The following is a 12,704-nucleotide window of genomic DNA, read 5'->3' as shown; positions in this document are numbered from 1 at the left end:
TCTTACTTCATGGTTAGAACCAAACTAACCTGAGGTAAAAGTCCCCCCTCCCCATATAAACAACTGATTTTATTCTCTAAAGCTGTAGCAAGGTAGAAGTTAAAGAGAGTCTAAGCAGTCTACAAAAAATTAACTGAGAAGCTCCCTCTAAAGCCCCAAGCAACCTTTGGCAACCAGAGGCAGCACTGAAGCCCTGAGGTAAGACACACAGTAGTACTAGTCCCACAACACAGTTCCCTGAGCCTGAGAGAGGAACCAAGGATCCTGGGTACATGGCTAACTGAGATGAAGTCTTCACAGTTGAAGATCAAGAGCAGAAAAAAAATGGCAGCTAATTTTCCAAAACATTCTCAGAGGCATAGCAATCTTATGTGGACTTCTTCTTCACCCCTCTGGCCACTGTCAAACCCTCTACCTCGCTGCAGCCAGCCCTCCTATGCTTGCTTTTTTGTATTACCCATGTGTCAACAAGACCAGGGACAGCAAGACCCGCTCTCCTGACTGCTTGCATTATAGGCTGCCTAAGATTAATGCATAGGCTGCCAGCTGCAACCCAAACATAAGACAGAGATGCACAGAAGTCTCAGGTCTTTCTACAATAAGATCTTCTCAGCAAATAAAAATAGATATAGAAAATGTGGTAGATTTACAAAATAGAGTACTGCTCAGCTATTAAAAACAATGCCTTCATGAAATTTACAGGCAACTGGATGGAACTAGAAAATATCATCCTGAGTGAGGTAACTGAGACACAAAAGAACACACATGATATGTACTCACTGCTAAGTGGTATTAGCCCAAAAGTGCAGAATATCCAGGATACAACTCATAGACCACATGAAACTTAATAAGAAGTAGACCAAAGTATGGATGGTTCAAACCAACTTAGAAGGATGAACAAAATAATCTTGGAAAGTAAAGAGAAGGAGTTAGGAGGAGGAAAAAGCATGGCCAGCATCAGGTATGGGAAGAGACTGGATAGAAGTACATAGGGTCAGGGAAATGAACCAAAATATGAAGCACTAGGGGTAGGCAACTGGGGATAGCCACTAGAATGTCCCAGGTGCAAGGGAAGTAAGAGGTTCCCAGGACTCAACCAGGATGACATTAACCTAAATACACAACAAAGGGGAGACTGAAGGATGGGGACACCCACCCATCTCAAAATTTAACCCAGAATTCTTCCTTTCTAAAGAAAATGCAGGGACAAAAACTGGGGTAGAGACTGAAGGAAAGGCCATCTAGTGACTGCCCCACCTTGGGATCCATCCTATCTGCAGACAGCAGATCCCAAGACCATTGCTGATGTCAAGAAATGCTTGCTGACAGGTATATCTGTTCCCTAAGAGGCTATGCCAGCACCTGATTAATACAGATGTAGATGCTAACAACCAACCATTGGACTGAGCTCTGGGACACAAATGGAGGAGTTAGGGGAAGAACTGAAGGAGCTGAAACAAATTGCAACCTTGATTTAAGAACAACAATGTCAACTAACTGGACTCTCAGAGATCCCAGGGATTAAACCACCAGTCCAACCAAATAGTGTTAATGGAGGGATCCATGGCTCCAGCTATATATGTAGCATAGGATTGCTTTATCTAGCTTCCATGGGAGGGGAGGCCCTTGGCTCTGCTGTGGCTTGATGACCCAGAGTAGAGACATGCTAGTGTAGTGAGGAGAAAGTGCATGGGTAGGTGGAGGAACACTCACAGATGCAAAGAGTAAGGGAATGGGATGAAGGGTTTGCAAAGGGGAGACCAGGAAAGGGGACAATATTTGAAATGTACATGAATAAAATAACTAAAATTATTTGGGGCTTGAATTTCTACTTTTCTAATACTTTTAACATGAAGGAGTGATGTAATTTGTGAAAGTCTTTTTCAGCATCTAATGAGATGGCCATGTGATTTTCTTCTTTGAGTTTGTTTATATAGTAGTACATTAATGAATTTTCATATACTGAACCAACCTTGCATCCCTGGTATGAAGCTGACTTGATCGTGGTGAAGGATGGTTTTAATATGTTTTTGAATTCGGTTTGCTGGAATTTTATTGGGTCTTTTGCATTGACACTCATAAGGAAAATTGTCTGAGATTTTTTTTTTTTCGGACCTGGGGACCGAACCCAGGGCCTTGCGCTTCCTAGGCAAGCGCTCTACCACTGAGCTAGATCCCCACTGAGATTTTTTTTGTTATTGGGCCTTTGTAGTTTAGGTAGCAGGGTAATTGTGGCTTAATAGAATGAATTAGGTAGTGTTCTTTCTGTTCTGACTTATGGAATAGTTTGAGGCATGTTGGTATTAGCTTTTCTTTTAAGATATAATAGAATTCTGCACTAAAGCCATCTGACTCTGGGCTTTTTTTAAAGATGGCAGGTTTTTAATGATATCTTCTGTTTCCTTAGTGATATTGGTATATTTATATAGTTTACCTGGTTTTTATTTAATTTTTTTCATTGTATCTGTCTAGAAAATAATACAGCTCATCTATATTTTCTAGTTTTGTTGACCATAAGCTTTTGCAGTTGGATATAATAATTTTTTGAATGTTCTGAGTTTCTGTTGATATATCTCCCTTTTCATTTCTGATTTTTGTTAATTTGGATACAGAAAATGTACTTCATTTATACAATGGAATAGTGTTCAACTTTTAAGGCAGAGGAAATCATGAGTTTTACAGGCAAATGGCTGAAGCTAGCTAAATCAGATCCAAAAGAACATGTATGGTATGTGCTCACTAATAAGTGAATGTTAGCCCCAAATGCACAGGATACACAGGATACAATCCACAGAACTAAAGATTAACAAGAGGAAGGGTCCAAGTGAGAATGATTCTATCTCACTTGGGAGGGTAAAGAAAGTGATCGTGGGGGTGGAATGGGGCTGAAGAGAAAGGGAGAGACCTGAGTGGGAGTTGTAAGGGAAAGCTTACAGGGGAATATGATCAGGTAGTAAAGGGGGCAGGAGTAAAGCCCTGATGGCCAGCAGAATGAATGGAAACAAGCAACCTCTAGAGGTAGGAGGTGGGGGGGGGCTCTATAAAGTACCAGAGACTTGGAAGGTGAGAGACTCTCAGGACTCAAAGGGAGGGACTGTAAATGAAATGCCCAACAGCAGAGATAGGGAACTTGTAGAGTCTACCTAGATTAGAGAGATAGGGCATCAAGTAGAAGGATGGGGTTGCTATCCCACAGTCAAAAACTCTGACCCAAAATTGTTCCTGTCTAAAAGAACTGTAGGGACAAAAATGGAGAAAATATTTTGGTAAAGGAGATCCATTGATTGGGACAAACTGTGATCCATCTCAAGGGAGGGATCCAAGTCCTGATAATATTATTGATGCTAGGTGCGCTTACAAATAAGAGCCTAGCATGACTGCTTCCCAAGGGGCCCAACAAACAGCTGAATGAGACAGATGCAAATGCTTACACTCAACAAATGAAATTATGCCTGAGACCCCTGTGGTTTAAAAAGAAAAAGACTAGAAGAAATTATGGAGGAGGATAGCCCTATAGGAAGACAAGCAGTCTCAATTAACCTGGACCCTAATATTTCTCAGACACTCAGTCACCAACAAGACCAGGTCAACTAGCTGGTATGAGGCTCTGAAATATGTAGAGCAGAGGACTGCCTGGTCTGGCATCCATGAGAAAACAAACCTAACACTAGAGTGATTTGAGAACCCAGGGGATTGGGAGAGGTGGCTGGATCAGGTGGAGGAGGAGGTGTGTTGTTAAGGGGTATGGACATCCTCTTGGAGATAGAGTGGAGGAGGAACGGGAAGAGGAAATGTTGGAGGGCATAACTGAAGGGGCATAACAACTGGAGTGTAAAAAAGATAATAATAATAATAATAATAATAATAATAATAATAATAATAATAATAATAATAATTAGATGGAAATACCTTCCATGCTTATGGATTTACAGGATTAATTTAGTAAGAATGGCCTTTTTGTCAAAGGCAATCTACAGATTCAATGAAATCCCCATAAAAATTCCAACTCAATTGTTCATAGAGTTCGAAAAGAGAACACATATGCCAGCCCAAGTTACTGTATCCAGCAAAATTTTCAATTAACATAGATGGAGAAACCAAGATATTCTATGACAAAACCAAATTTACATAATATCTTTCTACAAATCCAGCCATACAAAAGATAATGAATGGAAAACTCAAACACAAGGAGAGAAACTACACCATACAGAAAGCAAGAATATATTTTCCTAGCAATGAAACCAAAAGAGAGACAAACAAACATAATTCCACCTAACAATGAAAATAACAGGAAGCAACAATCATTATTACTTAATATCTCTCAACATCAATGGACTCAATTCTGCAAAAAAAAAAAAAAGACATAGACTAACAGAATGGACACAAAAGAGGACAAAGCATTTTGCTGCATGGAGGAAACACACCTCACAGACAAAGACAGACACTACCTCAGAGTAAATGGCTAGAAAACAACTTTCCAAGCAAATGGCCCAAAGAAACAAGCTGGAGTTGCCATTCTAATATCAAATAAAATTGACTTTAAACCAAAAGTCATTAAAAAAGATAAGGAAGGAAACTTCATATTCATCAAAAAAAATCCTCCAAGATGAACTCTCAATTCTAAATACCTATGCTCCAAATACAAGGGCACCTCCATTCATAAAAGAACCCTTACTAAAGCTCAAAGCACACATTGCACCTCACATGATAATAGTAGGAGATTTCAACACCCCACTCTCATCACTGGACAGATCATGGAAAGAGAAATTAAACAGAGATGTAGAGAAATTAACAGAAGTTATCAACCAAATGGATTGAACAGATATTATAGAACATCCTAAAACAAAAGGATATACCTTCTTCTCAGCACCTCATGGAATCTTCTACAAAATTGACCATATAATCCATCACAAAACAGGCCTCAACAGATACAGGAAGATAGAAATTATCCCATGCATCCTATCAGATCACCCCACACTAATACCAGTCATCAATAACAACAATAATGACAGAAAGCCCACATATACATGGAAGCTGAACAATGCTCTACTCAATGACAGCTTGGTCAAGGAAGGAATAAAGAAAGAAATTAAAGACTTCTTAGAATTAAAAAATGAAGATACACCATTCCCAAACTTATGAAACACAATGGAAGTGATATTAAGAGGAAAACGCATAGCTCTGAGTGTCTGCAAAAAGAAACAGGAGAGAGAATATGTCAGCATCTTGACAGCACACCTAAAAGCTCTAGAACAAAAAGAAATAAATAAACCCAAGAGGAGTAGAAGGCAGGAAATAATCAAACTTAGAGCTGAACACAACCAAGTAGAAACAATAAGGACTATACAAAGAATCAACAAAACCAGGAGCTGGTTCTTTGAGAACATCAACAAGAAAGATAAACCATTAGCCAGACTAACTACAGGTCACAGAGTGTGTATTGAAATTTAAAAAATCAGAAATAGAAAGGGAGACATAACAACAGAATCTGAAGAAATTAAAAAAAATCATCAGATTCTACTACAAAAGCCTATATTCAAAAAAACTGCAAAATCTGGAGAAACAGAATCTGGACAATTTTCTAGACAGATACCAGGTACCAAAGGTAAATCAGGAACAAATAAGTGATCTAAACAACCCCATAACTCCTAAAGAAATAGAAACAGTTATTAAAAGTCCCCCAACCAAAAAGAGCCCAGGTCCAGACGGGTTCAGTGCAGAATTCTATCAGACCTTCATAGAAGAATGTACTATACCAATACTGTCCACACTATTCCACAAAACTGAAACAGATGAAGCACAACCAAATTCCTTCTATGAAGCCACAAATGCTTTTATACCTAAACCACACAAAGACCCAATAAAGAAAGAGTGCTTCAGCTCAATTTCCCTTATGAATATTGATGCAAAAATATTCAATAAAATTCTTGCAAACTAAATCCAAAAACACATCAAAGGATTATCCATCATGATCAAGTAGGCTTCATCCCAGGGATGCAGGAATGGTTTAATATATGAAAATCCTTCAATATAATCCACTATATAAACAAACTCAAAGAAAAGAACCACATGGTCATTTCATTAGATGCTGAGAAAGCATTTGACAAAATTCAATACCCCTCCATGATAAAAGTCCTGGAAAGCTCAGGAATTCAAGGCCCATATTTAAACACAGTAAAGGCAATATACAGCAAACCAGTAGCTAACACCAAACTAAATGGAGAGAAATTTGAAGCAATCCCAATAGAATCAGGGACTAGACAAGGCTGCCACTCTCTCCCTACTTGTTCAATATAGTACTGGAAGTCATAGACAGCACAATCAGACAGTGAAAGGCGACCAAAGGGATACATATAGGAAGGGAAGAAATCAAAATATCACTATTTGCAGATGATATGGTAGGATAATTAAGTGACCCCAAAAGTTCCACCAGAGAACTACTTAACCTGATAAACAACTTCAGCAATGTGTCAGGGTATAAAATTAACTCAAATAAATCAGTAGCCTTCCTCTACTCAAAGGATAAACAGGCTGAGAAAGAAATTAAGGAGATGACACCATTCTCAATAGTCCCAAATAATATAAAATATCTTGGTGTGACTTTAACCAAGGAAGTGAAAGATCTGTATGACAAGAACTTCAAACCTCTGAAGAAAGAAAGTGAGGAATATCTTAGAAGATGGAAAGATCTTCCATGCTCATGGATTGACAGGTTTAATATAGTAGATGGCTTTTTTGCCAAAAGCAATCTACAGATTCAATGCAATCCCCATCAAAATTCCTACTCAATTCTTCATAGGGATAGAAAGAGCAATATAAAAATTGATTTAGAATACAAAAAAACCTAGGATAGCAAAAACTATACTCAACAATAAAAGAATTTCTGGGGGAATCACCATTCCTGGCTTCACGTAGTATTACAGAGCAATAGTCATAAAAACTGCATGGTATTGGCACAGAGTCAGGCAGATAGATCAGTGGAACAGAATTGAAGAACAAAAAATGAACAAAAACACCTATAGACACTTGATCTTTAACAAAGGAGCTAAAACCATCCAATGGAAGAAAGATAGCATTTTCAACAAATGGTGCTGGTTGAACTGGAGGTCAGCATGGAGAAGAATGCAAATCGATATATTCTTATCACCATGTACAAAGATTCAATCCAAGTGGATCAAGGACCTCCACATCTAACCAAATATACTCAAACTAATAGAAGAAAAAGTGGGGAACAGTCTTGAATGCATGGGCACTGGGGAAAGTTTCCTGAACAAAACAACAATGGCTCATGCTCTAAGATCAAGACTCAACAAATGGGACCTCATAAAACTGCAAAGCTTCTGTAAAGCAAAAGACACTGTCGTTAGGAGAAAACAGCAACCAAGAGATTGGGGAAAGATCTTTACCAATCCTACATCTGGTAGAGGGCTAATATCAAAAATATACAAAGAACTCAAGAACTTAGACCCAGAGAGCCAAATAACCCTATTATAAATGGGGTAAAGAACTAAATAAAACATTCTCAGCTGAGGATTATCAAATGGCAGAAAAGCACCTAAAGAAATTTTCAACATCTTTAGTCATCAGAGAAATGCAAATCAAAACAACCCTGAGATTCCACCTCATACCAGTCAGAATGGCTAAGATAAAAAACTCAAGTAACAGCAGATGCTGGCGAGGATGTGGAGAAAGACCCCATATGAACAACAATGCCAACCAACCAGAGCCTCCAGGGACCAAGCCACTACCCAAAGACTATACATGGACTGACCCTGGACTTCAACTGCATGCATAGCAATGAATAGCCTAGTAAGAGCACCAGTGGAAGGGGAAGCCCTTGGTCCTGCCAAGACTGAACCCCCAGTGAATGTGATTGTTGGGGGAGGATGGTAATGGGGAAAGGATGGGGAGGGGAACACCGATAGAGAAAGGGAGGGCCCTGTGCTCAAACAGTTACCCCTGATCTAAGTCAGATTCTCCACCTCACTTGTGCTCTCTGCTGACCTGTTGTTCCCTTTGTCCTCAACTCCTCAGGGTTCCCAGTGGCATCTGGATGTCCAGGAGTTTGGGATCCCAGGCACCAGCCCTACCTGAGCATTTCCTAACCCGGGCTGGGGTCCTCATCATAGGCTGAGTTCTGCCACCCATCACTAGATGTTGGCACAACCTAAGGGAGCCTAAACATGGGAGAGAGGGTGGGATGCAACCTAGTGCCTCATGTTTGTGCACCACAGCCCTAAGGAAGAATGTGGACCCACAACTTTTATTTTAAAGTCTTCCCAATTTTCAACAGTTCAGATACATAATATTTCCTAAATATTATAATTTCTTTGCCTTTCTAGTCCTGATATTGAAAATCATATTTGATCTGTAATTCTTTTTATTAAAGTTAAAAATTGCTTATTTTTTTTAATTTCTAGTACTACTATAGTGTAATATACCTGATGTAATGACAAGGAAAAGTAAGACAAAGCTATAACAAACAGATAAAGGACCTCAGGAATGTACATCTAATTGAAACTACATTGCATTAATCAATAGCTACACTTTTTGCAAACTGTGGCTATGATGGTCCTGAACAAGAGGGCTTTCCTGTTTATGCCACAGAAACTTTCCTGACTATGGATCATTGTTCCTTCTGTGGTAGATTTTTACAGTTCCTCTAATGCATCTGGGGCAATCGCCTCTAGTAACCTGCAGCTTTCCTGACAACTCCTTGCTCTCTCTCCTGCTAAGAACTGTAGCTGTTTCTGTTTTATTTTAAAACCTTCTGCTACTATATATAGCACTTCCACTTCCAGATCCATAGCCACCACCATAGGGACTGCCTAAGCTTCTTCCACCAATACTGCTTCTCCTTCATGGGTCCATAATTTGATGGGTGCTTCCCACTATAGTTTCCAAAGTCATTATAGTTACCACCATCACCATAGTTACTTCCACCAAAATTTCCTCCTTCATGATAACCATCATATCCTCTCCTCCACCACCATACCTACCACCTTGGTTTCCATACACTGGTCCACTACGTCCATAACCTCCTCTACTACTATAACCATGACCACCACCATAGTTACCACCATCATCTCCAAATTAATTATAGCCAACATTATCACCATCATAACTACTTTTACTGCCACTACCTCCACCACCTTAGCCTCATCTTCCACCAAAGTTTTCTCCACAACAAAAGTTTCCTCTGCCATCTCCAACGTTTCCTCCACTAAACATAACGTTGCCAGGTCTACCTCCATGACCACTCTGTGATACAGTGGACTACATCTCTTGTTTAGAAAGGGCCATTTTCACTTCAGAATTATGCCCATTAAAAGTGTGGTATTTCTGAACAACAATTTTATCAATTGAGTCATGATCATCAAAAATTACAAAAGTAAATCCTCTCTTTTATTCCCACTCTGCCTGTCTTCAATAATTTTTATGGTTTCAATCTTGTCATACTCTTTAAAGTTGTCTCCCAGATTATATTCTTCTGTATCCTCAAAACCACCAACAAAAATTTTCTTCACTGTTAAATGGGCACCAGGCTTCACAGAATCTTCTCAAGAAACAGAGTCCTTTGGTTGTACTACAGGCTCATCAATCTTGTGTGTATGAGCACACACTGCAGCATCCACTTCTTCAGCACAGAATAGGTCATAAGATCAAAGCTTCTAGAACATTTTGTTTGTGGATCTCTTCTTACTACACAGTCTCTAAGTGGGCCCATTTCTCAAAATATTCTAAGCTATTATCTGTGGTTTCAAAGCTCAGACAATTGATAAACAGCTTCCTCAGCTTCTCTGGTTCCTTTGGGTCATGGCCCTCCTTTTGAGATCAAACTCACCTTTTCCAACTCCAGTTCAATATTGATCTGAATACTAAAATGATTATCTTATATTCTTCTTCCATCTCATTTGGCTATTTAATGACAGTGTGTTCTAAATTTGTATTGCAAAAGAGGGCTTCTTAGCAAAATTCTAAGCAGTTCCCTCCTTCCAAATGTGGGAAACTATAAGTTGACTAGTGTTGAGAACACCAAAACCCTTTTCTGGCTTTTTGTTGTGTTTTTCCCATCAGTCAATCCTATCAGAAAATGCTTTCTGGAAATGCTGACAAGCCTACTTTTTATGTTTTATCATCCATAGTAAAGACGGGTGACTGCTAAAAGTGGTTTCTTATGATTTTCTGTGATATATGTTACTTGCAGTTATTGCAGTAGATAATTGACCATGCATTTAAGGTGCATCTCCATACCAATTCACCAATAAGATATTCCACCTGATAATATGTGAAGAAAGATTTCAACACTCAGAACATCTTTTCTAAAAGAAGCCCCACTTGGAGATATGTCAGCCCTCATTAATGGTTGATAGCTCACCACAGTAAACACATAATTGTCGTTACAAAAAGAGGTCTTCATTCCATATGACATGGGAAAATGGATAAATATTGAGTTTTGTCTTCACAAATGCCTTACCTTCAGATTGATCAGGATCACTTTGATTTTTGTTAAGGGTAGGTGATAATACCTTCTGAAATATTCCTAGATAGACAGAAGAAAACGTATTCATTTCAATAAGGTACATGTGAGAGACCAAAGATTCCATGTAAGTTGACATTGTTGAACAAGAGTTTATTTGGTGTTGTTCATATGATTATGGGTAAAATGTTACTGGCTTGAGCAGGGATGATTAAAATATAGATAACTACATTGCTGACTGTTTCTCTGCAGCATGGCATTAACATACACAGGTTACATCTCCTTCATAAACTTGGATGGAGATCACCAATTTTAAAGTGATTTCAACCCAATTAACATAAAGGCAACACCAGGTTTTGTTAAATATCATCATCAGAAACTCTACCAGCAAAAGAGGTTAATATGGGATGAAAAATGGGTAACGATACATAGAAACATTCATTCACAACTGCTCAGCTTATGGCCATTCTGCCCCAATTGGAGGGCATCTAGAGGGTCTAAATGTAATCTTGCAAGACAGAACTATGGCAAAGAATATGCATGACTTTGAGGATTTTGATTTTTTGGCACATAGTCATCACAAATAGCAATTAATTGTACTAAAGATAATTTCACATAAACATATCAAATCTATTGCCTTATCATACTCTCCTCAATTATATATTTGGTTTCCCTGTCCATTCAGGTTCTTTTTACCTATCAGATAATCTTCTCTTTATAATAACATCAGTCATATTTAAAATTTTTTGTACCTATGTAAAGTCTCAAATCCTCAAAGAGAAAACTCACAATATCTGCATTTCTGAGTTATATCAGATAAAACATTAATTTTCTGTTGCATTCAATTTATGCCTTACAAATGACAATTCTATTATTTATAGCTCAATTAAAATCCACCCTGCATGCATACCATATTTCATATATTCTTATCTACTTATCTGTTCATAGACACCAAATATATCTCATGCATTAGTCTTTTACCTCCAGCATGGCAGAATTCATTATATCTCCTTAAACATTTTCTCTAAAATGTCTGTGTGAGAAGCAACCAACAAAATATCATCTGGTAAAGATAAAAAATGAACTGAGGAAATTGTCTACAAATTATTTCTAGCTGTTATTATGTTAAATATTGACAAAGAGTTACATTCTCTGTAGAAAACCTTTCCACTGATTTCCTTTTAAAGTCTCAACATTGCTCTAGGTAGGTACAAGGAAAAAAAAAAGAAATAGTAAAATATCAGTCATTTAAATCAAGTACTATCATAGACCATACCTTAGAAAATAAGAAGTTAAGGGTATTCCCTGGTTGCAATGGGCACATTCATTGAATTACTCTATTCCCAGTTCTAAAATCTTGTTAATATTCTCAATTTTTCCTATTTCTTTTTCATAACAAACATAAGGGACGTCCATGGGCTGGTAGACTCATCTGTATGTTTTTTTATTCTACCTGTTCTAGTACCAGATGTTTAAACTTTTATTTTATTTCCTCCATCAAAGGCCATTGATCTGCCACCTCATGCTTGTGAGGTAACCATTTTCAGGGTAGGACTATTGACATTTTAGCAGTGGCTCCTTCTATAAATTTGGAAACTCAGTTCCTGTTATGTCCTGTTCTTGAACAATTGCCAAAATGTGAGATTGCTTCTGATAACATATATCAATATTTTTTACGGGAGCATCTAATATTTCACCATAAATTTCATCATGGACTTTCTCGTGGATCATAGGATTATTAGCCTGTGTACCTGACTGTTATAATAGATATCTATCTACCCTATAAATTTATGGGCATACAATCCTCGTAAGACCTTAATTTCATGTTCTACCTTTTAGTCCTGTCCAACTTTTTTTAATCATCCCACTATAATTTGCATAAATTCTTTGTGGAATTCCAGATAAATTTCGTTTTTATTTTTTATTATCAACACTAGCTTAAGGCCTATGACTGCTGCTAGTGGTTTCTTGTGATTTTTCTGTTATAAGGGTTTATTTCAGATATTGCAATATACAGTTAACTATGCTTTTGGAATTTATTTCCATACTTACATTAAAGAGACTACATTCAACAACTCAGCCTTTCCCTTATGATATGTAAAGTAATAGTTTACACTAACAACATCCAATGAGTTTATTTGGGATTGTTTACATGATTATGGTTAAGAAAGTACTTACTTGTGCCTAGATGATTTGAAAGTAGATATCTATATTTCTGAAAGGA

At 37.8% G+C, this 12,704-nt stretch overlaps 1 pseudogene; it reads right to left on the bottom strand.

The window, feature by feature from the left end:
* Window positions 1-8,760: 8,760 nt before the first annotated feature.
* LOC116897090 lies at window positions 8,761-11,482 on the bottom strand (annotated as a pseudogene).
* Between the last annotated feature and the right edge of the window lie 1,222 nt (window positions 11,483-12,704).

This window comes from Rattus rattus, chromosome 1 (genome assembly GCF_011064425.1).
Source record: "Rattus rattus isolate New Zealand chromosome 1, Rrattus_CSIRO_v1, whole genome shotgun sequence".
NCBI classification, from domain to species: Eukaryota; Metazoa; Chordata; class Mammalia; order Rodentia; family Muridae; genus Rattus; species Rattus rattus.
The sequence above is the reverse complement of the archived record's forward strand: the minus strand, read 5'-3'. Positions and strand labels throughout refer to the sequence as shown.